Consider the following 24,844-nt stretch of genomic DNA (forward strand, 5'->3'; position numbering starts at 1 on the left):
CTCTTTCTTACTTGTAGAATGATGTTTCTAAATTGCTAGTCTACTTATGTGACTTCCATTCTTAAAACCTTTTGATAGTGATGGTAATCACCCTTAGACCAAACACCAAATTCCTTGATAAGGCTCCTGAGGCCTTCTTTTTTGACTTTGCCATTTCCTTAGCTCTCAGGCCTCACTTCTCCCTTTCCCACTGGCTCCTCCTTCCAGGCATCCTGAATCACCTACCCTTTGTCAAACTCAGCACCATGCTGTCTCACTCACCTTTGTGCTTTAGTGCACCATGTTCTCTTTGCCCAAAACACTCTTCCTGTTGATTTTCTCTTCACCTGAGCATCTCCCATTCAACCTTCATGTCTCAGTTTAGATGGCACTTTCCTCTTATGGGCTCCCACAGAAGCTCCCACTGTTACTATACCATATTGCAGAGGCCAGTGCAACCTGCTGCGAGCTCCTTGGGACTTGTATCCTTTGTATGCCATTCCCAGCGCCTTCACGTGTCCCTGAGACATAGGCTAACATAAATGCTGAGTGTGTGTCATAGAGCTGTAACATAACTTCTAGAAAGCTGATTCTGACATTATGGGAGAGTAGGATGGGTTCATTGCATAGGCCTTGTCACCCGGATATGCCTCAGTGTTTCCATGTGTCAGTGGGAACAAAGAGGAGTGTTTGTGGTCTATCTAGGTCTCCCAGTCCATACTGTGTCTCATGCCACTAATAGGAATCCTACAAAAATTGGACAAAGGTCCATTAAGGTTGTAAGAGTTTATTTAAGAAGAAAGGGCTGTAGAGTCCTTGCTCATTGATTATGGTCAAGCCTTTTTTATAGCTTGCCTTTAGTTTTTTGAAACAGGACATTTCAAAAATACTGCCTCTCCTCCTCATCATCACCACTAATAACTCCACATTGCAAATCTCTATTATTTCCCCTTCACTGAAAGTAAGTCAGTCTGGAGGCTTCCATTTCATGGACAATTATTACATATTATACTGATGCAGAGCACATTTAATGACGAGAAATAAAAAGGATTGACTGTTACTGCAGACTTGTCACATTTGATAGTCTAGAGAATTTTATTTCCCTGTTGTGTAGAGAAGACAGTGTAACATCTGAAATGTAAGCCACCACATTCATTATATATCCAATTCTGCACCCATTAGCTTCCCCAGTTGACTTTTGAGGGTACCTCAAGGTATAGAAGAGATGTCTCCAGAAACAAAAACAACCCACAACTATTTATCTTTACTCTGGTAATGGAAATAACAAATCCTCTAATCATAATAGATAACTAGGGAGATTCTCTGGCAGGAAGAAGGAAACATATTGAATGTTCATGCCTGCTTATCTCCACAGGCCATCCAATTGAAGGGAGATAAGTCATTGACAGATTTCTGATCATGACTTCCTGCAGCTCAAAGAGGCTGAGGAGGAGATGGAGCAGAAGAGCTTTGATCTCATTAGAACCCGGCCATTTCTGCCTTGTCGAGTGAGGCCACACTTGCTTAGATTATCATGGGTACTTTGCTTGTCCTGGTCACCTTGGGACAGTACAGTCCGAAGTGCTGGCCCAGATTCTAGTAACGAAGGAGAAGTCTAGCAGGTGGGGCTGACTGATGGCTGCAGAGAATGAGGATTCTTGGGCCACTTCCTGAAGAGCATTCCGATATAGTGGAAAGAGTACAGGCTTCAGAAACCGTCAGACCTGACCTTGAATTGCAGCCCTCAGCTCTTTGTTGTGTCATGGTTACTAGAAATTTCTGAGTCTCAGTTTCAGCACCTGGAAAATGGGCTCAATGACTTCTGCCTTGGGGCTCCTGGGTGGCTCAGTCGGTTGGGCATCTGCCTTCAGCTCGGGTCATGATCCCAGGGTCCTGGGATCAGGTCCCCCCTGCTCAGTGGGGAGTCTGCTTCTCCCTCTCCCTCTGCCTCTCCCCGCCCCCCCCGCTCATGCGTTCTCTCCCTATTTCTCTCTCTCAAATAAATAAATAAAATCTTTAAAAACCCCCAAACTTCTGCATTGAAGCTTTATCGTGAGGAAGAAATAATAATACAAAATTACTAGTGCATACTGAGATCTTGGACTAGGATAGCTCTGTGCTTGTCTGTTTTCAACACACGTGACACAGACAAATGCAGTAGCACGCCATCCTCCTGACCAACTCTGAGGCTTGTGGTTGGTGGCATGGCACAAGTGAGAAGACAGGTTGAGAGGAGTTGCATAACTTACTTTACGTCAGACAGTTAGTAAGAGCCAGAGCCCAGGGGACCCCAGGCTGGTACATCCCAAAGTTGTGGCTGTAACATCGACACAAGTTTTTCTCAAGCTTAAGGACTGTCTAGCCCTTTTAATGGGCAGGGGTGGAGAGAGGGGATTCTGGGATCCCTATTATGGATGTAAGTTATTTTTATTAAATGTGACTAAGTTTCCATAGGCTGAAAATTAAGTATATGTTTGATAGCATATGGCATGTTTGCTCTTTGCTCTTTAAAGGCTGAATATGGTGCTGATTACTAAAGGTATAAGAGCTTTTGAAATCAGTGTAACTCTTCTACCACCTGCCCTGTGATAGTTCAATTCTGCCACTTTCTCCCTACCAACTGAACCGCTGTGAAGCCTTTTGTCTTGTAGCTTTTGATGTCTTTGGTCTTCATTTGGCTGAAAAGCAGGATTTCCATATTAAGTTCACTTCTGTGGATTTTGCATTAGCTTTTGATGTAGAGCAACTTGGTGCCTACATTCATAAAAACATGCTAAGATAGGCACTTTACCGGGGTTCTCAAATTGTGGTAATGGACAGAACTTTTTAAAAGAAAAACAGTGTTTCTTGGCCCGATTAGGTTACAAGGTTGTTATCCAGTATGATTCAAAATACGCTTTTATTACTTTTTGAAAGACTCTTAGTTTAATGGAGATACCAAATTTAGATATTTTGTTAAGAATCCTTATGCTATCAAGAATACAGCTAAGCAAGGATGTGCAGGAAAGGGAATCTTTGCGCTCTGTTGGTGGGAATGTAAACAGGTTCAGCTGTATGGAAAACAGTATGGAGGATCCTCAAAAAATTAAAAATAGAACTACTATATGTTCCAGCGATCCCACTTCTGGGTGTGTATCCTAAGGGAATGAAAACACTATCTGCACCCCCATGTTCATTGCAACATTATTGACAATAGCCAAGGTACGGAGGACAACCTAAGTGTCCGCTGAGAAATGAATGGATAAAGAAAATGTGGTATATAAAAGAAGAAGGAAATGCTGCCATTTGTGACTACATGAATGGATCTTGAGGGCATTATGCTAAGTAAAATAAGTCAGACAGAGAGATAGAGAAGGACAAATAGTGTGTGATCTCACTTATAGGTGGAATCGAAAACAATAGCAACAACCAACACACAAAACTCATAGAAACAGAGAATAGAATGGAGGTTGCCAGGGGCTGGGGGAGAGAGGGAAATGGGAGATGTTGATCAAAGGGAACAAACCTCCAGTTCTAAGGTAAATATTCTGGGGATTTAATGTACAGCCTAGTTAGCAATACTGTATTGCCTACTTGAAAGTTGCTAAGAGAGTAGGTCTTAAGTATTCTCACCACACACACAAAATGGCAACTGTGAGGTCATGGATGTGTTAACTAATCTTATGGTGGTCATCATCTCATAATATATACATATATCACATCATCATGTTGGACGCCTTGATCTTAAATTTACACAATGTTATATGTCAATTATGTCTCCAAAAAGCTGGGGTGTGGGGGGAGAATACAGATGAGGGCTCCCAGTGGTCTGTGGGCTCTGTCCTGGGGAACATGTCTCTTCACAACATTGCCCCGATAGTGAAGGTACATAGAAAGGGTTTGCTCCAGCAAAAGTGTGGCAAGTGTTGTAAAACAATTATATATTTATTTCATTACATTTTTTTTCCTTCTTTTTCACTGAGCTCTTGTAGAAGGTGAGATTACAGTTCTTTTTGTTTTTGTTGTTTTGCATTTTTAACTAAATTTTTTGAGCAGGCAATATATGGTCTAAAAATTTAAAAGTCTATAGAAGAGATTCAATGTTTAAATGAACATATTTATACATTCATTATGCAGGAATTGGTTAATAGTCTTATTATTTTTATCTTTCTGCCAAGCAAAAACATGAATAATCTTAGAATGGTATGTAGAACATATGGATGCCAGTGAAGCAAATTGTTTAAAGTGCAGATATATAAATGTAGTATAATGTACATCTGGGTATACCTACCTGGATTCTCCCTTGGTAGCAGCAACTGAGTTTTGGCTAAAAGTTTCCCAATATTGATGAGAAAACACATGATGTGTTGGAATGAATTGATCTTCAGTCAGTAATTGGCATGTTGCTGCTGTAGAGCATAACATTTCAAGATATTGAATTTAGGAGTTAGATTTGTGTTACTGGGAAGGTCTGAGAGAACAGATGTGAAATGGTAAGCCAAATGAGTGTGTGAGTTTTTCACATCTGTCCCTTTAATTTTCGGTATTTTTGCTTCATTATCTGCATCGTTGGAATGCTGTATCTGTCATATGCCAACAGATGGCCATATTATAAGATCATTTTTTTTCAAGATGGTTAAAATGAACGACATTTTCTCTAGCTCCCAGATTAGTCAGATGGAAGAAACAAGATCTTTATTGGTTGTCTCTTTGGTCTTACAAAAATCTTGCTTTTCTAAATTTTTCATAAAATATTAGCAAAGTTTTCTCACCTCATTGCTGCCTCTTCCTGAACTAGTTTTCTTTTTTCCTTTTTCTTAACTTTTACCTTCCCAACTAAATCCATCTTCGCTGGATTCTATGTGCAAGTCTTGATGTATCTGCTAATAATGAAGACAACATATAAAACAATTGGTATAGCTAGTTAATTAAGTAGACAAGGTATACGAAATATTTAATTTAAATGATATTTCTTTGTCTTTTTTGAGAATAGAATGTGAATAAACCGCACTCATATTGTCCGTCCTTTTTTTTTTTTATTACTTAACCAGTTGTTAGACTGGTAGAAGTGTTTTTAGTCAAGAACCGTGTGTTTGTTTCAATAACACCTCAAGAAAGCATAAGCTTGTGGATACTAAGCTTCTCTTCTCATGAAGTAAAGAACCTTGTAAAAATCTGACCCCTGTGACAAGAACTCCAAAGACATTGAAGGAGCTCTGAGTTCTGGCTCTTGGGATGAGCTTTGCACAAAAGGCTTAAGATGGAAGAGAACTGAGCTTGAAGGCATTGAACATGTATTGTTTCTAGGAGGAGGGGCATCGTCCTCTTGCATCAACTTTATACAAAGCCAAGCCCTATTCTTCCATAAGTCCTCTTTGTCACTTTCCTGGTCCTTTTCCCTCTGTCCAGCTACCCACCTGGTCCTGGGAATATGTCAACTGACATGTCGTCTAGAGGATGTAATCCATGTTTACCCACAGATTTTCAAACATAAATCATATGTCAGAGTTCAAAATACATCCCCAGGCCTGATGGCTCTCGGAATGCCTTTCCTGTATTTCAGCTACCTCCTGGACTCTTGGCGCCTGATGGATTCACCCACCAGCACCTCAAATGCAATATGCCCGAGAGAGTTATTTCCCTCCCAGACCAGCTCGAATTTCACATAATCCATTTCTCACAGTGTACAGATTAGAGAACTTTTCCAAAGTGAGTTGCTTAAAATCTGAGTTCTGAGAGATACTCCACAAAAAAATGTGTGAGAAATTCTGGATATGTATCATCCCTTTGAAGATTCACTACTCACTAATGTAGCAAAAACTCAAAGAAGACTTGCACAACAAAATGGCTTTGACTCAATTTAGCCCAGCATTTTTCCAAGCTTATTTGAACAAGGAGCCCCCTTTTAAACCTAACCCCTGTTGACATTCTATGAAACCAGTGTCTGGTGGAAACCTGAGGAACCCAGCCTACAAGCCATTTTTTTATTTTTCCTTTCCTCCCCCTCTACTGCTTTAAAAATTGAGGTAGAATATGCATATAGCATGACACAAAAATATTAAACATAAACGTGATTTTATGTATATGCTCACTTGTGTAACTACCACCCGGACAAAGATAAAGGCCCTACTGTATGGTTCTGCTTATATGACATTTAAAAATAGGCAAAACTAATCTATGGTATGGCTAGGGCACCTGGGTGGCTCAGTTGGTTAAGGTCATGATCCCAGGGTCCTGGGATCAAACCCTGCTTTGGGCTCCCTGCTTAGTGGCGAGCCTGCTTCTCCTTCTCCCTCTGCTGCTCCCTCTGCCTGTACTCTCCTGCTCTCTCTCTGTCAAATAAATAAATAAAATCTTAAAAAAAAAAAAAACTCTACTTATGACAAGTAGAGTAATAAATTACCTCTGGGGATGGGTGTGGGAGCGGCTGTGGGGATGGAAGTAGAGCCTGGGAAGGTGCCTTACAGAGAGTAATGGGGTTCTGGATGTCTCCCACCATGTTCACACTCACAGAATCTTTATGATGCTGTGGTTTTATTTCTTAAGATTTATTTATTTATTTAAATAATCTCTACACCCAGTGTGGGGCTCAAACTCACAATCCCAAGACCAAGAGTCCCACGCTCCACTGACTGAGCCAGCCAGGTTCCCCCTCTGATACTCTAGTTTGAATGGCCTTTGATGCCTTCTTGCTTTCTTGTTTTCTTTTTTTTTTTTTAAGATTTATTTATTATATTAGAGAGAGAAAGAGAGTGTGAGTGGGGGTAGGAGCAGAGGGAGAGAGACAAGCAGACTCCACAGTGTGGGGGTTGTTGATGCATGAGGGGCTGGATCTCACCTGAGATCAGGACGCTGAGATCATGACCCTGAGATCATGACCTGAGCCCAAGCCAAGAGTTGGATGCCTAACTGACTGAGCCACCCAGGCGCTCCAACCCTTCTTGCCTTCTGTTCCCACAGTACATCCTTTCACCCTTCTCAGAGGGCGGCACTGTTGTTCCAGGGAGCCACCGCCTGCAGTGCTGATGCTTCCATACCTCTGCCATGTCTCAGGGCAGATGTCACTTGCACCTAAAACTGAGCTCAGAGCCTCTTTTTTTTTTACATCCACCACATTCCGGGTTTTCTCCACTTATTGCATTTATTATGCGGTGCTGGGGCCACCTGTTTACACGTCCACCTCCGCACTGGACTATCACTTCCTTGGGAGCAAATGTCTTGATCATTGCTATGGCTCAAGACCTATTTTTTTAAAAATCGATTCAAAGCATGCTAATAAATTTCCCTGCTTCCTGTCTCAACATTTTGTCTTGTTTTCATTCCGAGTCCTTTCTAAAATCCATGTCTTACTATGTTTATTACTCTTCCTCTCATAAATCTCCAGTGGCTTCCTGAGGACTTAGAATGGAGACCAGGGCTGTTCACCTGCCATTCGAGGACCATGTGCATTTGCTTCCCTCCACCCCACAGGCTGTGTTTCCTCCACTGTCTCTTAATCACCTCTGTCTAGGGACCCATGCCCCTCACCATCTTCAAAAATGTCAGGGACTCTTAGACTTCCCGGTCTGTGTCCATGCTTTTCCCTCTGCTGTACATACCTCCACTCAGCTTGTTCGACGTGCAGTGTAAACATTCATTCATCCTACAGGTATATTTTCCTTTCTGCTAGTTTCCAGGAACTATTACATGCACTGAGATACAGAGGTGAGCAGGACTTGTAAATCCCCACTCTCAGGGAGCCTCCATCTTAGCATCATGAAAGCAACAGTAATGATTAAATGAGCAAGATATTAACTATGTCTGAAAAATGTTGTGAAGCAAATGATTTCATATATTAAAGATGAGCCTTGTAGAGTGTTCTTTAAAATGGTGCAAGCACCGACACTTGTTTTCATTGAAACCATCTTATTGGCTTTATTGAGCTTTTAAATTAAATTTTGGGATCTCCCATATCAATATTTTTGTATCTTTTACATGTTGATTCTCTCAGTGGTTTAAAAAATATCCCATGTACACCTGAAACTAGTATGATAATGTATGTCAACTATACATCAGTAAAACAAATTTAAAAAAATGTCCCACAGACTTTTTTCTAATAACACTTTTACAAAATTTTAAATATAAGAAAGCACAAATAAATTAGACTTCAAGTAAGAGCGGTTAGTTATACTTCATACTGCTATACAGCAGTTAGGATTTTTAATCATCACCTTGAAGTAGGAAGTCACAGAGGTCTTGTGTTGTAGCAGAAAGAGCAGTAAGTGAAGACCTCTTTAGTCTTATTTTAATTCCTGACCAGCTGACTCTGTGACCTTGAATGATTCACTTGGCTCATTGTGCTCATCTATGAAGGAGGTATTTGAGTTGAAAATCCCTGAAATCTTTTCCAGGATTAAAATTTTATGATCAACGGTGGTAGGCAGGAATAGAAATAACTATATCTTGCTTCAAGGAAACCTCATTTATGAAATTTTGGCTATCTTTATTCAAGAAATTAAGGTTTACAATTGTTTTTTGCCCTACTGTTTATGTAGTGTTTACTGTAGTAATAATCTCAACATTGCTAGCTCCAATGACAAATTCTCAGACCTCATCTTCTCTGACTTACTGATAGCCCTTGACCATTTATTATTTCCTTCTCCTTGTTGAACCCTTTGTCATATAGTCTCCTAGTTCCCCTTCACAGACTATTGGTCTCCTTGCACCTTCCTCTTTATCTTGCTGACTTCCACACAGTGGTGTATGCCCAGGGCCAACCCCAGTTCTCTCTTCTATCTACATTCATGCTAATGATCTTGCATTAGCTACCTATAGCTGCATAACAAATTACCCCCAAATTAGCAGCTTAAAACAATACACATTTATCATCTGACAGTTTCTGTGGCTCAGGAATCTGGGCACAGCATGCCTGGGTCCTCTAACTTAGGATTTCTCACAAGGTTGCAATAAAGGTGTCAGTGGACCCCAGGGTCTCATCTGAAGGCTTGACTGAAGAATCAGGATGGGTACCCAAGCTCGTGGGGTTGGTGGCAGGTTTCAGTTCCTTCAGACCACAGTGATCAAGACCTCAGTTTCTAGCTGGCTATTGGCTAGGGGTCACCCACAGATATTGCCACACAAGCCTCTCCAACATGGAAGATTACTTCATCATCCTTTAAATAGGATATATTTCTACCTATTCCTGCTTGCTGTAGTTAATCATAAAATTAATAATGTGTAATAGCCATCTCAAATCTAATGCATCCAAAACCGAATTTCTGATTTGCAGCCGCCTTCCCAAGGCCTAAATATGCTCCTCCTACAGTTCTTCCCATCGCAGGCAATGATAACTACATTTTTATAGTTTCACATGTCAAAAAACCTTACAGTCGTCTATGACTTCTTTCTCTCTCTCTTTCTCTCTCACACCCCACACCAAACCATCAGCAAATCCTTACTGACTCTACTTTTAAAAGACTTCTATACAGGGTGCGTCTGGGTGGCTCAGTCGGTCAAGCATCTGCCTTTGGCTCAGGTCATGATTTTAGGTTGCCTTCGGCTCAGGTCATGATCTTGGGGTCCTGGGATCGAGCCCTGTGCTGGGCTCCCCACTTGGCGGGGAGCCTGCTTCTGCCCCTCCCCCGTTCCTGTTTTCTCTCTCTCTTTCTCTCAAATTAATTAAATAAAATCTTAAAAAAAAAAAAGACATACCCAGAACTCAATAGCTTTTTGCTATGTCTCCTACTACCATCCTGGTCCAGGCCACCAACCTCTCTCATCCAGATTGTTGTAAATAAATTATTTCCCTGCTTCTGCCATTGCTACCCTTCAGTCTGTTATGAACATAGAAGCCAGATTGATCCTGTCGCAATATAAGTCAAATCATGTCATTTTGTTCTGAATCTCTCAATGGCTCTTTATCTCACTCAGCAGAAGGGCTAATATTCCTGTCATGGTCTCTAAGGCTGTAGAGGAAGTGGCTCTTTGTTTCCTCCTCTCATCTTATCTTCCCTGCCCCACGCCATCCCTGCCACCGAGCTGGCCACACTGGCCTTCTTACTGCTCCTTGAATACATCAGGCGTGTGTTTTAAAATGTACCCTGGGTTTGTTTTAATCAGGGAGATAATAAGTCATGCACCCATAGAAATGACTGTCATGGGGGAAGAAATTTTAATTCACAGTTCTCTAGAAGCAGAAGGCTTGGCATGCCCTGTGGGGCCACACAAGGGGACACCGGGGCCAGCCAGGAGGCAGGGGTGAGGGAAGAGCAAGGGCAAGTGCCTTTATTGTGGCTTTTGCAGGAAGAGGCAAAACAAAACAGATTAAGCAGGTTTCGGATTGGCGAGTTTGTATAATTTCAGTGGTATCTGGGGAATAGGGGCTGTGTCTAGTTGTCTGATACCTGCTCCTGGGATAATTAGTATGGGAAAATATTGGCCCAGAGTGGAAAAGCCCAATAAAGAAAGTGGCTGGGAGCAAGGAGTTTGGATTGGTTCATTTGCATATGTAATAGATGTGCTCTCAGGGTGAGTTGTTTGCTATCTCTAGGAATTAAACTAATCCTGGGAGGGTCAGTCTCTCCAGAAATGGCAAGGGCCCAGATGCCAGAGCATCAAGAATACAGAAAATAAGAAATATAGTTAATAGAGCATGCTCCCCATCTAACTGCAATTACAATTTTTGTTCCATATATATATATATATATATATATATATATATATATATATATGGTCATTTCCACAGATATTTGCATAGATTGGTTTCCCCATAGAGTCTTTACTCAATATTACCCTATTGTACAGGCCTTCCCTGATGACCACCCCACACAGTCTGGCTCTCTCATGCCTTAGCCCATCATCTCCTTTCGCCAACCCCATTTTTTGCTTTTCTGTTCTCCTTAGCACTTACCACTTTTGACACAAACCTACTTATTTATTGTCTATCTCCCCCAGATAGAATATAGAGACTTTATCTGACATATATGTATAAGTTATATATATAAAATCTGATATATATAATGTATTATATGTAATATAATAATCTACCTACTATGTACCTAGACATTTTGCTGTGCATATCTACATCTGTAACTGTATCTACCAATATACACACACCCAGATATATATAGATATATATATATATATCTATATATATCTATACATATATATATCCATCCTTTGGACCTGAATAAATGAAATGCTAAGTTTAAGATACTGATTGTGTTTTCTTTTGAAAAAATGGACCAGAAATGATGTTACACTAGGCAGCATGATGTATGGGACCATTAAAATGTTTTAATTCATATGGCATCTCCAGCAAGAAAAAGTAGTTGATGTTTTTCTCCACATACCATACTCTCATAAACACATGTACACAAGAGAGAGAAGCCCAGCTCCTGGGCTTTGGGGAGATGATCCAATAGGGAGCTTCTACTGCCCTAAAGGTGAGGAGCAAGTGGGACTTCTGTACAGACTGAAACTCCAACAGGATTGAAGACTTGGTTGGCTCAGGCTTTCTGTTTGGATAATGTCTTGAGGCCTCTTCTATGTTTCCTGGAGAGGACCCTTGACAGAAATTCAGCTCAATAAAGCAAGTTATGGCCAGAGAGGGACTAATAGCATCATATTTGCCATCACACACATCTGTCCCTAGAGGATGGCTGTGTGTGATCTGAGAGCGTCCTGCCCTGCAACCAGGGATGAGAGAATAAAGGAAGTGAATGGTCGTGCCTTTTTCTTTTTGCTTACTGGACATGAAGGAGCCCTCTTTTTCTTTAATAAGAAGTGAAGGTAAGATGCTCAGGTTGGTTAGTACAAGGAGTTGGGTGATTGATGATTTAATTAATCTGGCTCATCCAGATGTCATTGTACAATGTAACATGTGCAGCTATAGGCCACAAATCTGTCCTTTGGAAATTGTGTGTAAGAATCAGTTTCCAAATGCACTAAGAATTAAAAAAAAAAAAACACCTAATATTTTAATAGTGCTTTATGTCCTGGAAAATTTCCAAAGATTCTTACATGTGTAACTTCATTCATTTATTCAACATATATTTATTGAACATCAACTGTATGCTAGGCTCTGTGCTGGCTGTCATGAATAAAATGATGAACAATAAGGCCCGGCATGAGGCTTATGATCTAGGGAGAAAGATGATAATAGACTGCCACTGACACAAGGGAGTCTGATGACCTAGAAATACAGTGGCTGGGGAGAAGGGCAATGTGAGAAGGTTGGAGAGAGAGTAGGGGACAGATCCTCCAAGGTCACAGTGAAGTCTTAATCTCAGTAGAAAATCAATGAAAAGCGGGCATTGAAATGTGAGTAAGAAAGTGACATGATCCAATGTGTGACTCAATATTCCTTCCAGATGAGTATTCCTTAACTTCCATATAATGTTTGTTATTATGTTTGGCTTTGTATTTCTTCTTTTCTTTTTACATTTATTTAGCTAGGTCACAGCTACCACAGCAAAAGACAGTTGCTAGATTTAAGGAAAATAAATATTCACCAATCCACACTTTCTACTCTCAACATAATAGCAAAAGAATCCTTGTGTAGGAGATAAATCCAAGTTTGGTCCTAACTCTACCACTGATTTTTTGTGAAAATTTGAAAAAAAAAATCACATACCTTCTCTATCTTTCTGTTTCCTTGTCTGTAAAATAAAAAGAGTTGTAATACGACATCTATAAAACATTGCAATTTTTGTAGCCTTTATCCAGGACACATTGGGATACTCCAAGCAAGTTCTTAACAAACATATAGACATATGCTTAGAATGACACCCATTTTTACTTTATAGTCTCAATTATTGGGTCAGTCAACCCACATGAATTTATCTACTGACACACATCCTTGCATACTCTTGACTTCTCCCTGTACCTCCAAACTATAAAATACTCCTGTGCTCATCCATGTGATTAGAAGCATAAGGAATGGAAAAAATGTAAAGGTGCCCTTCCATTCTGTTCCATGATCAAGCTTCATGGTATCAATAAAATTGGCTGTTGGCCAAGTCTTACAATTAATTGGCTTGTTGGTAATTAAGAGGAACACAACAACTTGTATTATTAAGTGGTGTCATGTTAGGGTATAATGGTTTTGAGAGTGGGGTGACCTCTAAATTCAACCCTTGTGTCTTTTGATACTCACAGTCATTATAAGGGTCTGACCTGAGGGAAGCCTAATCTCTTGCCACTTTGGCTTTGCCTTGACTAGACCGTGAGGAAGAGCACCTGCTACATTCTCCTTGGTGTGAGGTCCTTCAGGCAGTTTAGATTTAACACGCTGTCTCCTTTTCTTGCTTCTCTCTCCCCAAATAGATGATGTGGACCCATTCATAAGTGGTCATAAATCCATCTTCCTTTCTGAAAAATAATTGGCAAACGTTTTTACTCATGGTTAAAGCTGAGAATTGGCACTTGGGCACAGCAGAGGACATGTTTGCTGCTTTGAGTTTAGATTTTCATTTTATCAAGTAACACACTCCCCCTCTCTCCCCCAAAAGCAGTTTGTTCCCCAGAGTCTGTATTTATTGCAAAAATATAGAGCCATGGGCCAGATTTTAATTCTGTTAAACTTCCATGCAATGGATGCTCAAAAGAGAAATGTTGATTAAGTTTATATAAAAAAGCTAGAAATTTGGAGGCAAATATTTTCTAAGATAGAACTGCTTCTCTAGATGTCCTTTCTCTAGGGCTTTAACTATTAATTTAGATCCCAGGCCCACTCTGTATTTTTCATTTGCCCATGTGTTTTTTTTTTTTTTAAAGATTTTATTTATTTATTTGACAGAGAGAGACAGTGAGAGCAGGAACACAAGCGGGGGGAGTAGGAGAGGGAGAAGCAGGCTTCCCGCTGAGCAGGGAGCCCGATGTGGGACTTGATCCCAGGACCCTGGGATCACGACCTGAGCCGAAGGCAGACGCTTAACGACTGAGCCACCCAGGCGCCCCGACCATGTGGGTTTTTTTATAAGCAGTTTGTTTATGGAAGCTAAATGTCTTGTTTTTAAATAAGATTGTAATATTATTACTGCTCATGGCACTCTCCAACCTAATTTAATAATTCACACAATACAGTTTCTCTAATTGAATTGTGTGAATTATAGACAGTGATGGGGGGACTCCAAGCTACCTGTTGTCCCAGAGCTCTGCTCATTCCCTCTGAGCAGGAAGCTGAAGTTTACAGAAGGATCGCTTGGTAAACAAGAATTTACAGAAACCCACACGCTGAGACCAATGGGGACTGTTAAAAGCTTGGATAATGTAATAATGTCACCCATAGCTCTGGGTGTACAAACTGCAGATTTATGCAAGTAATTAATAGTGTCTTGCCAAGAGAGTCAGTAGGCTTTTCAAAAGGAATCTTTCTTTGTGCCTTTTGATATTTAAAGAGCTGTAATTACAATGGCAGAGCTTTGAATTCTTTTTTTTTTTCCGTTCTCTTATACACATTAATTTATGGACCAATCCAGTATTACAGACAAGCTAATGAAAGAACCACATACTCCCTTTATAATTTTTTTTTACAGTTTCACTTGTGTGGCTGAATGTAAAGTAGTTAATGCTATAAATAAGTATAATGATGTATCTCTTCTCTCAATTGCCAGTTGTTGATGCTGTTGTCTCACACAATAGAAGAAAAGAATTGAATTTAAATCTCTACCCATCTCGTTTCTTCTTCTCTCTTGTGCACCAGTTAAGAAATTCAAATGTTTCTGCCATTATGAGCTGTTTAAAAAAAAAAAGACTCAAACTGGATCCCCCCCTTTATTTTTAGAGTTATGGAAGACTCAGAAAAAAATTATATAACTTCAGCTTAGGCTTTGCCAGTTTCAAGGTTTAGCTTCTAAACTCCTCAGGGATAATTTCTTTTCCCCACCTAGCTTTAGGTGGAACTGTCAAATAAAAATGGTATATTTTTGAGGTGTATAAGGTACCAGTTTGAGGTGCATGTACATTATGAAATGATTACCACCATCAAATTACTTAACCCATCCATCACCTCACAGTGACCTTTTTGTGTCTCTGTGTGTGTGTGTGGAGGGGCGTGAGAACAGTCAAAATCTCCTCTCTTAGCAAATTTCAGGTATAAAATTCAGTATTATTATTATTATTTTTTTTAAAGATTTTATTTATTTACTTGACAGAGAGAGACACAGTGAGAGAGGGAACACAAGCAGGGGGAGTGGGAGAGGGAGAAGCAGGCTTCCTGCGGAGCAGGGAGCCCGATGTGGGGCTCCATCCCAGCACCCTGGGATAATGACCTGAGCCGAAGGCAGACGCTTAACGACTGAGCCAACCAGGTGCCCCTAAAATTCAGTATTATTAACCGTAGTCGCCATGTTACCTCTCCAGAACTTTTTCATCTCGGAACTGAAAATTTGTACCCTTTGCCCAACATCTCTTCCTCTCCCCATTTCCCCATTTCCCAGTACCAGTCTCTGGTAGCCACCATGTTCCTCTCTGGTTCTACGAGTTTGACTTTTTTAGATTCCACATACAAGTGAGACCACACAGCATTATCTTTCTGTGCCAGGCTTAGTCATTTAGCATAATAACCTCTTTCACTTTGGTCAGGGTTGGGAAGGAGCCTCCTGTGATGAGAGCATGTAGATCCCTGATCTTCAAGTTGTCATTCCACATGGGATACACTAACAGTGAACCTTTAAATGTTCACAGAGATGGGTCAGCTTCTTCTGGGAGTACTTGGACCAGAAAAACGTGCATGTATTCTCTGAGATTTTTGAATTTCCCCTTTAAGGATTTGAAATGATGTTCCTTTTTCCTACAAACAGGCTGTTTTTGTATGTGACTTAACTAAAGGCAGAAAGCTTATTAGGACATTTTACCTAAATAGACTTTTGAGTACAAAGCTAAGGCCAATACTCATGGGATTCAAATAACTGGGGGCCAAAATATGGGCCACAATTGTGTTATTTTTATAGAGGCACTAGGGCCAAGACTTCAAATCATTTCAAATCATGCAGTGTTTCACGTGAATATTCCAAATGAAATACACACTGTGTTGCACTCAGTTCTCGGGACTTAATAACATGTTCCATAGGACGGACATCCTCAATGTGAATTCTCTTCATCTATTTATTGTATGTATTTCCTACATGAATTTAGACTTTGAAGGAGCCTCTGCAGCATCTAACCCAAATTTCATTTATTTCATGAATGATAAAGCTGAGCTCCAGAAGAAGGAAGTGTTGTGCTAGGGTCCAACAGATAGTTGATGGCAGAGCCAGGATTTAGGTCTCCATTATTCACGGACAGCATGTCCTTCTGTACTGTAATCATTTATTTCAGTGACATCTGTCAGTTCAACAGGGTCAGGGTGGGAACAGTCATTCTGCTGATTTCTCAGGTTGTTGACCCTTTTAAACTGCAATTTCCTTGAGGGCAAAGTCCTTATGTGTTTAATTTGTTCCTTATGGTACCTGGGAGAACTTTATAAAAAATAATGAGAGCATATAATGTGCATTGCACTCCAGCAGCAACACAGCATAATTTTTTAAAACCAACTTTGGGTACCATAATCTTGACACTGCAAATGTTTTCGTGAATCATCTGGTTCAACTTAACAATTCCAGAAGGGAGTCATTAAATTTGAACCATATTAACAGCAGTGAGAAAACTTCTTGAGAAAAATAGAACCCACATAATAGATACAATTTAATAAATATTTAAGCATAGTTTTCTAGACAACAAATTGCAAATAGTACATAGTAGATACACTAAGGGCATTAGCTCTGTGTTGGTCCTATCAAAATCACGTGCTTGGTTGTCTTTTGGGAAGTTGTTTACTGATCTACGATGGCATTTCAAATTTGCAGTATTTGGCTCTGGAAAATTCCTCCTCTATATCAAAACTTTTGTACTAATTGCAAAGAGTTGCCAGACACTTTGTCTAGAATTGTTTAAGGTTAAAACTCTAAGTACTGGGTGATTATTAACTGTGTTTCCATAGTAGTAGTTACTGCTATTTCTAATCTGCCACTGTGTAGATCAGCATGAAGGAAAGAAGATGGCCTGTAATGTGGTTCTCTTCCTTTATGGGAAGATGGGAGAGCATGCTGTTAAGGAAAAAAAAAAATTATTCATGATATCTGTTAAAGGCAGTAAGGAAGACTTTATTTGACAGGACTCCTACAATGGGGCTTTACAGAAGAGGAGAGAGAGAGCAGGCTCAACTCTAAGTACAAGGAAAAGTGGGAATTTATAGCCAAGGTGGAGGTGGGGGTCAGTGGATAGAAAATTGCTAAGAGGAAACAGGAGGAGTGAAGAGCAGGATTCTGATAAACCGACCTCACAGGATTCTTGATGAAAGCTGGCCACATATGGAGGATGGAGAGGGGAAGGTGTGTTTCCGGTTACACTGACTTAGCAGGATTCTTGCTAAAAATGGACGATTCAGAGACAAATACAGAAGTCCAAAAGTCAAGACCTGGTTGTAAAATGCTCTCAGAAGAAGCTGACTTGAGTCAGTCAAGGAGAGAATCTTTGTCAAAGCCCACGAAAGAGAGAAGACAGGTGAGGGGGTATAATATCCTGGTAAGAATGCTAATAACTAACCTCATTAATGGTGTTTTATAGGAGGGGAGTCTTTTTTTCATGGAATATTTTAGCAAGATGTCTCTGATTTAGAATGCTTATGTCAAACAAACATATCTATGGATTTGGGGCATGCCCTGTCAGAAAATGTCACAGATATGACTTTTGTGTGTTATTCAGAGATATAACCTGGAGCACTCTCTGCCAGGAGGGAAAATCATATTTTACTTGGAGAGCACACTCATTGCTTGTTGCCAGAGGGCACATCTAGTGCAAAAAGTAAGAACCTAGAGAGTGTACTTCGGATATCAGAACTCATCTTGCTGTGTCTGTGTACCTTGGCTATTGTATTCTTGAAATTATCAGTAAAGCTTGATACTGGGTAAGGAAGATCCTTGATTCCTGTGAGTGACTTGGCCACTTGATCCTTTGGGCTAGCTCATCTACGATATAGGAAATAAGATTTGGTTTCCTTCAGTGTTACTTCTCAGTGACGCCCACTTGTAATAGTGACACCAGTGTTTTCCCTGAGGATCATTACTCTCTACATCCTGTGCTGGAGAAGGCTAGTCTATGTAAATTTCTTCTTTTTGTAGGGGTACAACAGACCAACTTCTAGACTGAACATTACCTGAAAAATTCTCTTCAACCCTGAAGAAAACATCAATTCTTTGCATTCCCACTTCTGAAGTCTCCAAAAATTCTCTTACTGCAGTCTCCTGGATTTTAATTGTTTTATAATTTTACAACTACTGTGTTTGTGAGCTCTGGGTAAATGACAAATAGTCATAGCAATGTTGAGTTCTCTTTGGAATAGCTGACACCATCCATTCTTTGTATTCTTCTTGAACGAAAAATGCTTTTTCTAGTCATGGATTGAGCAGTAGACTAAAATCAGATAGAGGTCTCATCCTACTTCTAATTAATCCTTCTGAATTTGAACGGGTAATTTATTTTCTGATCTTTACTCTCTTCAAAAATAGAGTTAAAGGTTTTCCTTTTGTGGCAAAAGTTCTCAGTCTATTTGTGTGTGTGCCCGTGTATACATGCATGTGTGTATGTGAGAGACAGACAGTAAAATCTGTTGCCCTTGGTTCCATTATACCAGGCAGTAAATGTAATAAGCAAATATTTTATAATTGATTTTTAGATAATAGCACAGCATAATTTATGAGTTTTTAAGATCAAATATTCAATATATGCTCAATAAAATGACAATAATCCCATTAGACTGATTGGCAGACAGACTTCTGGAACACAGTTTGTAAGTAAACGAAATCGGTATTAACCATATCAATCTTTATGACTGTCTTTTATGAAATTATAGTTTTAGTGAGTGACCCTATATTTCCATATCTTTTGTTCAGTGGGAAATAAACTTTTTAAAGCTGAAAAAGACTTGTGAGGATGTGAAATTCTGTCCAAGGTCAGAAAAAAAAATCAATTCATTGACTGATCTTGAATATATATATATATATATATATATACATATATATATATATATTTTGGTGAATATATTCACCATTTATATCTCTAGTCCTTATTTTTATTTATCTTTTTTTCTAGTGTGTACCTGAAAGGAGAGTCTTTAGAATACGTGTGACAAAAATCAAGGATTTTAATTTTAAAAGTATCTAATTTTAAGGAAACAAAATTGCACGAAAAGTTGTGTAATATCATGTCAGCTGTTTAAAGCATATATTTGAATTCACTTCGACAATCATTTATTGAGCACTGCTAGGTACTGTCTTTGGAACTACAGATATACTAGTGAACAAAACAGATAATCTCTGCCCTCATGAAGCTTGTATTCTAGTGGGCAAGAAAGAAGATAAATAAATTCAATACACAATCTGTAAAATATATTTGAAACTGATAAGTGATAAGGAGAAAAAAAGGAAGAAAATTTTGAGCAAAGAAAGTGAGGGAATGCATCTTGTCAATTTGGGGGATGAGTGGAAGGAACAGTCAGTGAAAAGACTCCTGTAACAGGAGTGTGTCTTGAATGCTTGAGACTCAGTCAAGAGGCCAGTAGAGATGAGAGCAGAATAAAAAAGGAGAGCAGTAGAGGATACGATCAGAGAAGTAATGGGGTTATGTTTGTGAGCGTGTGTGCATTAGTGCTTGCGGGTATGCGCATATACATGGACAGGCAGACTGTGTGAAGCCTTATGGACCAGGGTAAGGTGTAGCTTACTTACTCTGAGTGAGTTGAGAAATCACTGGGAGGTTTTAAGCAAAGGTGAAATATTATCTGACGTAAGTAAGTTTGATGTATTCAGTATTGGAGTAGGATAGGAACTTCACAGGTAGATACTTGAGACACAGATTAGCAAGACTAGATAAGATTAAAAGGAGAATTTGGCTTGCAGTGTTGAGAATACACAGAAGCAGAGAGACTAGTTTGGAAGACACTGCAATAGTCCCAGGCAGAGGGGATGGTGGCTTGGACCAGGACGGGAGTGATGGATGTGGTGAGATATGGTTGAATTCTGTATTTACTGAGAAGGAAAACAGAATTTGCTGATAGAATGGATGTGGAGTATTAGAGAGAGGAGCTGGAGACAATTCCAAGGTCTTTTCCTTGTATCTGGATGAATGGAATTGCCAATAACAGAGATAGGGAGGATTCCAGAAGAGGAGGTTTTGAGCCTCTGTTCTGTGTGTGTTAGATTTGAGATGTCTATCAGACACTCAAAGGGAGATATCAAGTTGGTAGTTAGATATCTGAGTCTGAAGTTCAGGGCAGGGTTGTGGGCTACAGATATGAATCTGGATAGATGTCATTCAAAGCCATGATCTTGGATTGGGATCATTGGGGGAACAAATGGAGATGAGAAGCAACGCAGGAGAATCCTAAGGAACTTCAGTGTTAAGAAGTTGAGAAGATGGGCGCCTGGGTGGCTCCGTTGGTTAAGCGTCTGCCCTTGGCTCAGGTCATGATCCCAGAGTTTTGGGATCAAGTCCCACGTCAGGCTACCTGCTCAGCAGGGAGTCTGCTTCTCTTCCCTCCCCTGGCTCATGGGCATTCTGTCTGTCTCTCTCTCTCTCCTCTCTGTCTCTCACTCTCTCTCTCAAGTAAATAAATAAAATCTTAAAAAAAAAGAAGTTGAGAAGTTGAAGGACTAGTAAAAGGCTGTGTGAAGGGGCACACAGTGGGTAGCAGGAAGAACTAAGTGAGTGTGGTATCTGGAGGGAAAGTGAAGACATTATTTTTTTATTTGCTTTTGGTTTTTTTTGGTGTGTGTGTGTGTGTGTGTTTTAAAAAAGATTTATTTATTTATTTTAGAGAGAGAGCACGTGCACGAGTGTTGGGAGGCACAGAGGGAGAGAATATTCAAGCAGACTCCCCGCTGAGTGCAGAGCCCCAGACAGAGCTCGATCTCATGACCCATGAGATCATCACCTGAGCTGAAACCAAGAGCCAGTCGCTTAACTGACTGAGCCAACCAGGTGCCCTTGAAGACGGTGTTTTAAGGAGGAGAGTGATAAACTGTGCCCAAACTGTTGACTGTTTTGGAATATGATCTATTGACATCCTATTTTGAGTTTTTAGAGATTCTCCAATATTTGTCATCTAAAAGATTGAAAAGAGGAAAATTACTATAATACAAACATTATTTGAAATCAAGCATTTTTCCTCTAAGAAGGCAGAGTGATATTCTTTTTTAAATTGCTTTTTGGGAGAAAAATCAGAGTGAACTCATATTAGTTTGTATATTTATATGCTGGACTATGTGCTACTGCTCAGTACAATTTGGGGCAAACAGTACTTGTATAATACATAGTGATTTATTTGACTTGGATCACAATGCAGTATTTAAAATTCAATAATCAACTGTGAACATAACCTTTAAAATTTGACAAAAATACAAGCGATTTTTTTCCATCTACATGCTAGACGCAGAAGATGCCTGCTATTTATACATATCCAATCACATACTTCTGATTCTCTGAGGTTGTTTCTTGTACCTTGTACATTTGGAAAAAGAATTATTCATTTTCAAGTGTGTGAAGTTCACAAAGCAGATGAACAGTGTACTAGATGATCTCTAAAGCCTCACCCAGTTCAAAGATTCTAAGGATAATACTTATACCAATGGTTTGTATTAAGCCAAGTTGGATGGGGGTTGGGAGTTGGCAGGCCTTGTTCAAATAAGCTGGATTAACCTCACTGCCATTTCTCTTAGGGAAAGGCAGCTCGGCTTTTTCGAGCATATAGGTCATCAGTAAAAGTTAGATTATAAAAGTCTTCAAGTCACAATCATCTATAGAGTAATAGAATTGAGTGTGATTTAGGCTTAAGAGTGAAGGAAATGAATTTTTAGTTAAGAGCCATGAAAATCAGCACTATTTCATATAGTTTAAATAGACTGCTATTCTTGGTTCAATATAGGCATTCACTCAGTTCGGTTTCCTTGAGTTCAGAGGTAATAAAAAGATTCACATTTTTCTTTAAATTCAATCAATTCTGGAAAGGCCTATAAGTTTTAAAGCTATTTTTTGTTTAAGTTGCCTAACTACTAATTTTTCACTGCCAATTTCAAAGAGAGATGCTACAATCCAAATCCTTCCATAACTGCTTTAAGACTCCACAGGACAGCATGAGATGACATGACCCTGGAGAAATCTTTCACTTTTCAATTCCTTTCTAACATTTCTAAGAGATTTGAAAATTGGGCAGAATCTCCGAGAATTTCAGATCAGAAATTTCCTCCTCTACGAGTCCTTTATTATTAGTATATTGTCAGCTACAATCTTCCTTTGGGAATGTTCCAGAAGGTTGCTTCGTTAAAGGGATTTTCTTCACTGTTGAAGCTAGTAGTGGATTACGTTTATCAAAATTGTCTGAGGATAAAAGGTGATTTTATGGTTAAAATGCTGTGGAGCAAACTTGAAGTGATCACTATTGAGTAGGATAGGAAATTCACAAGTAGATACTTGAGACACAGATTAGCAAGATCAGATTAGTCGCCATCTGAGTTTCTAGAAGAGAATTTATAGGCTTATTTTCCACCTTAGTTTTTTGAAGCAAGGTGTTTGCTCTGCACATAAGATGAGCCCGAGGTAAGGTACCTGTTTATTGGTGCGGGAAGCTGTTTGGGTGTGGGTATTAGGATGAACTGACAGGTTGGATGTGAAATGAGGGTCTGAGTGAGACCTATGTCATCACTTTCACATTTCTGATAGACTTCTTCACCCACAGAAAAAATAGTTTTAGAGAATTTAAAAAAAGTAGTACAAAGAAGCAATTAAAATATCCTTCAAGTCCACCCACGTTAAGTTTTGGATGTGTTTCTTTCAAATCTTTTCAAAATGTTGGTACATAGCTAACTCTCCTTCTCCCACTCCTCTCTCAGAAGATGCCCCTGGTCACCTCTTTCATAGAACACGTGACACAATTAGGCCTTGTTTTCTCCCACATCAACCTACACTTACGTGCGTGACTCTTCCTCCAGTTTCAGAAGATTTAGGTCTTTTTGCAAAGCTTACTTCCTCACTGTACTCCTGAGGCCACCTGCTTGGTGGTCCCCATTTACTGCCCTGCCATTCCAACTTGCTTTCATCTGGCTGCTTAACATCCCTCCCATTATGGCCCTTCATCATTGGTTAGAAATGTGGGCATCCATCCTGATGGACTCTCCATGTTTTGCCCTCTGGTGCTCACTGTAAGGACCCTCTTCCCATCATAGCAAATCTACAGGGACATGGGCTCTTTTCTCACCTCCCGTTCACCCACACTTTTTAGTGACTAGTGTTATTATTTATTTATTTATTTATTTATTTATTTATTTATTTATTTATTTATTTATGAGACAGAGAGAGTGTGTGCATACGAGAGTGAGCAGGGGCTGAAGTGGGGTGGGGTGGGGTGGGGAGGGGCACAGGGAGAGGGAGAGAGAGACTCTTAAGCAGCCTCCATGCTCATTGTAGAGCCCGACAGCGGGCTCAATCTTGGGACCCTGAGATCGTGACGTGAGCTGAAATCAAGAGTTGGATGCTTAACGGACTGAGCCATCCAGGTGCCCCTAGTTTTATTTTTCAAGAAGTTTTAACAATACAAGGCAAGGATAAATAAAAACTAATCTTTCCTCTCACTTTATGTATTTGGTCTCCTGGTCCCACCCACAAGAGACAGCTATATTAGGAAGATCTTGGTCTTCCAGAAATATTCTGTGGGTTGGCAAGCATATATGTCCCCTTTCCCTCCACTCCCACTGTCTGTGTTAAGAAAGGAAATAATGGAAACATGCTAAACCCACCCTTCTGCACCTTGTTGTGTCTGGGATTTGGAATGTGGGTTTAGGTGCATTCCCTTCTTAGCCTTCCTGCCTCTTGGAGGGCCTCTGGGCTGCACACTCCCCACCTCAGGCATCCCCGGCTCTGCCTGGCCACCCTTCCAGCCCTCTGTCCCCAGAGGTTTGGTAAATGTTCCATCCTGACTGTGTCTTGTGTGACCATGTCATGGCTCTCCTTGCCCCAGGCTGGCAGTGCCCCTGCATATTTGGCAAGTGACTAGGTGGGTGTGAGCCTCTCCCTCACCCTCCATCCAGGTATCAGGAGCTTCCTGAGTAGAGGTTGAATCTCTTGGAGGTCATCCGTCTGCCATAGGTCAGAATGGGCCTGTGGGAAGGGGTGTTGGTCTGGAGGCTGGTGAGAGGTATCCAGCGGGTCACACGTGCACACACGTAAAGTCATGGGGTGGGGTCCCTGGGCCCTATGAGGTTCTGTACTCCTCCAGAGAGTATCCCCTTGCCCAGTGATTATTGAAAACACTTTGGCCAAGAGAGGGACTCTGGAAGAAAGGAAATAAGTTGTCTTTAGTAGTCCTTTTCTAAGCCTTTTGAACAAGGGGACCCTTGTTTTCTTTTTGCCCTGGGCTCTGCAAACAATGTAGCTCACTTTGATTGCAACCACCAATTGGTTACCAACCCCAGCTGCTTTCTCAACACAGCCAGCAAGCCAACCCTATGCATTCCTCCAGCCGTCTCCTTATTGTTCATAATGGCTGGCCATTTTCTACTCTTCCCAAATGTATAGGCTCTTTCTGCCTCCACCTTTCTCTCAGCAAATAGCATTATCTCTTACTTTAGAGAAAAAGGAATGGAAGTTGTCAGATGAAAATCTCATGATCCTAACCTGTGTTTCTCCCCCTCCTTCTTTACCTCTTGTTACATGGGATAAGGGTGTTCTTACCTAATGTTTATCCCTCACCTGCACCCTTGACCCCCGGACCACAACCCAAATGAACTGATTGTCCTGTCTGAATACATAAAGCTTATGCTTCCACTTTCTGTTCCCATAGCCATTTACCTTTCTGGCCTCCAGGTGAATACTTAGC

The sequence above is a fragment of the Callorhinus ursinus genome, unplaced genomic scaffold (assembly GCF_003265705.2).
Source record: "Callorhinus ursinus isolate GAN/ISIS: 27379988/994484 unplaced genomic scaffold, GSC_fseal_2.0 scaffold5, whole genome shotgun sequence".
Classification (NCBI taxonomy): Eukaryota; Metazoa; Chordata; class Mammalia; order Carnivora; family Otariidae; genus Callorhinus; species Callorhinus ursinus.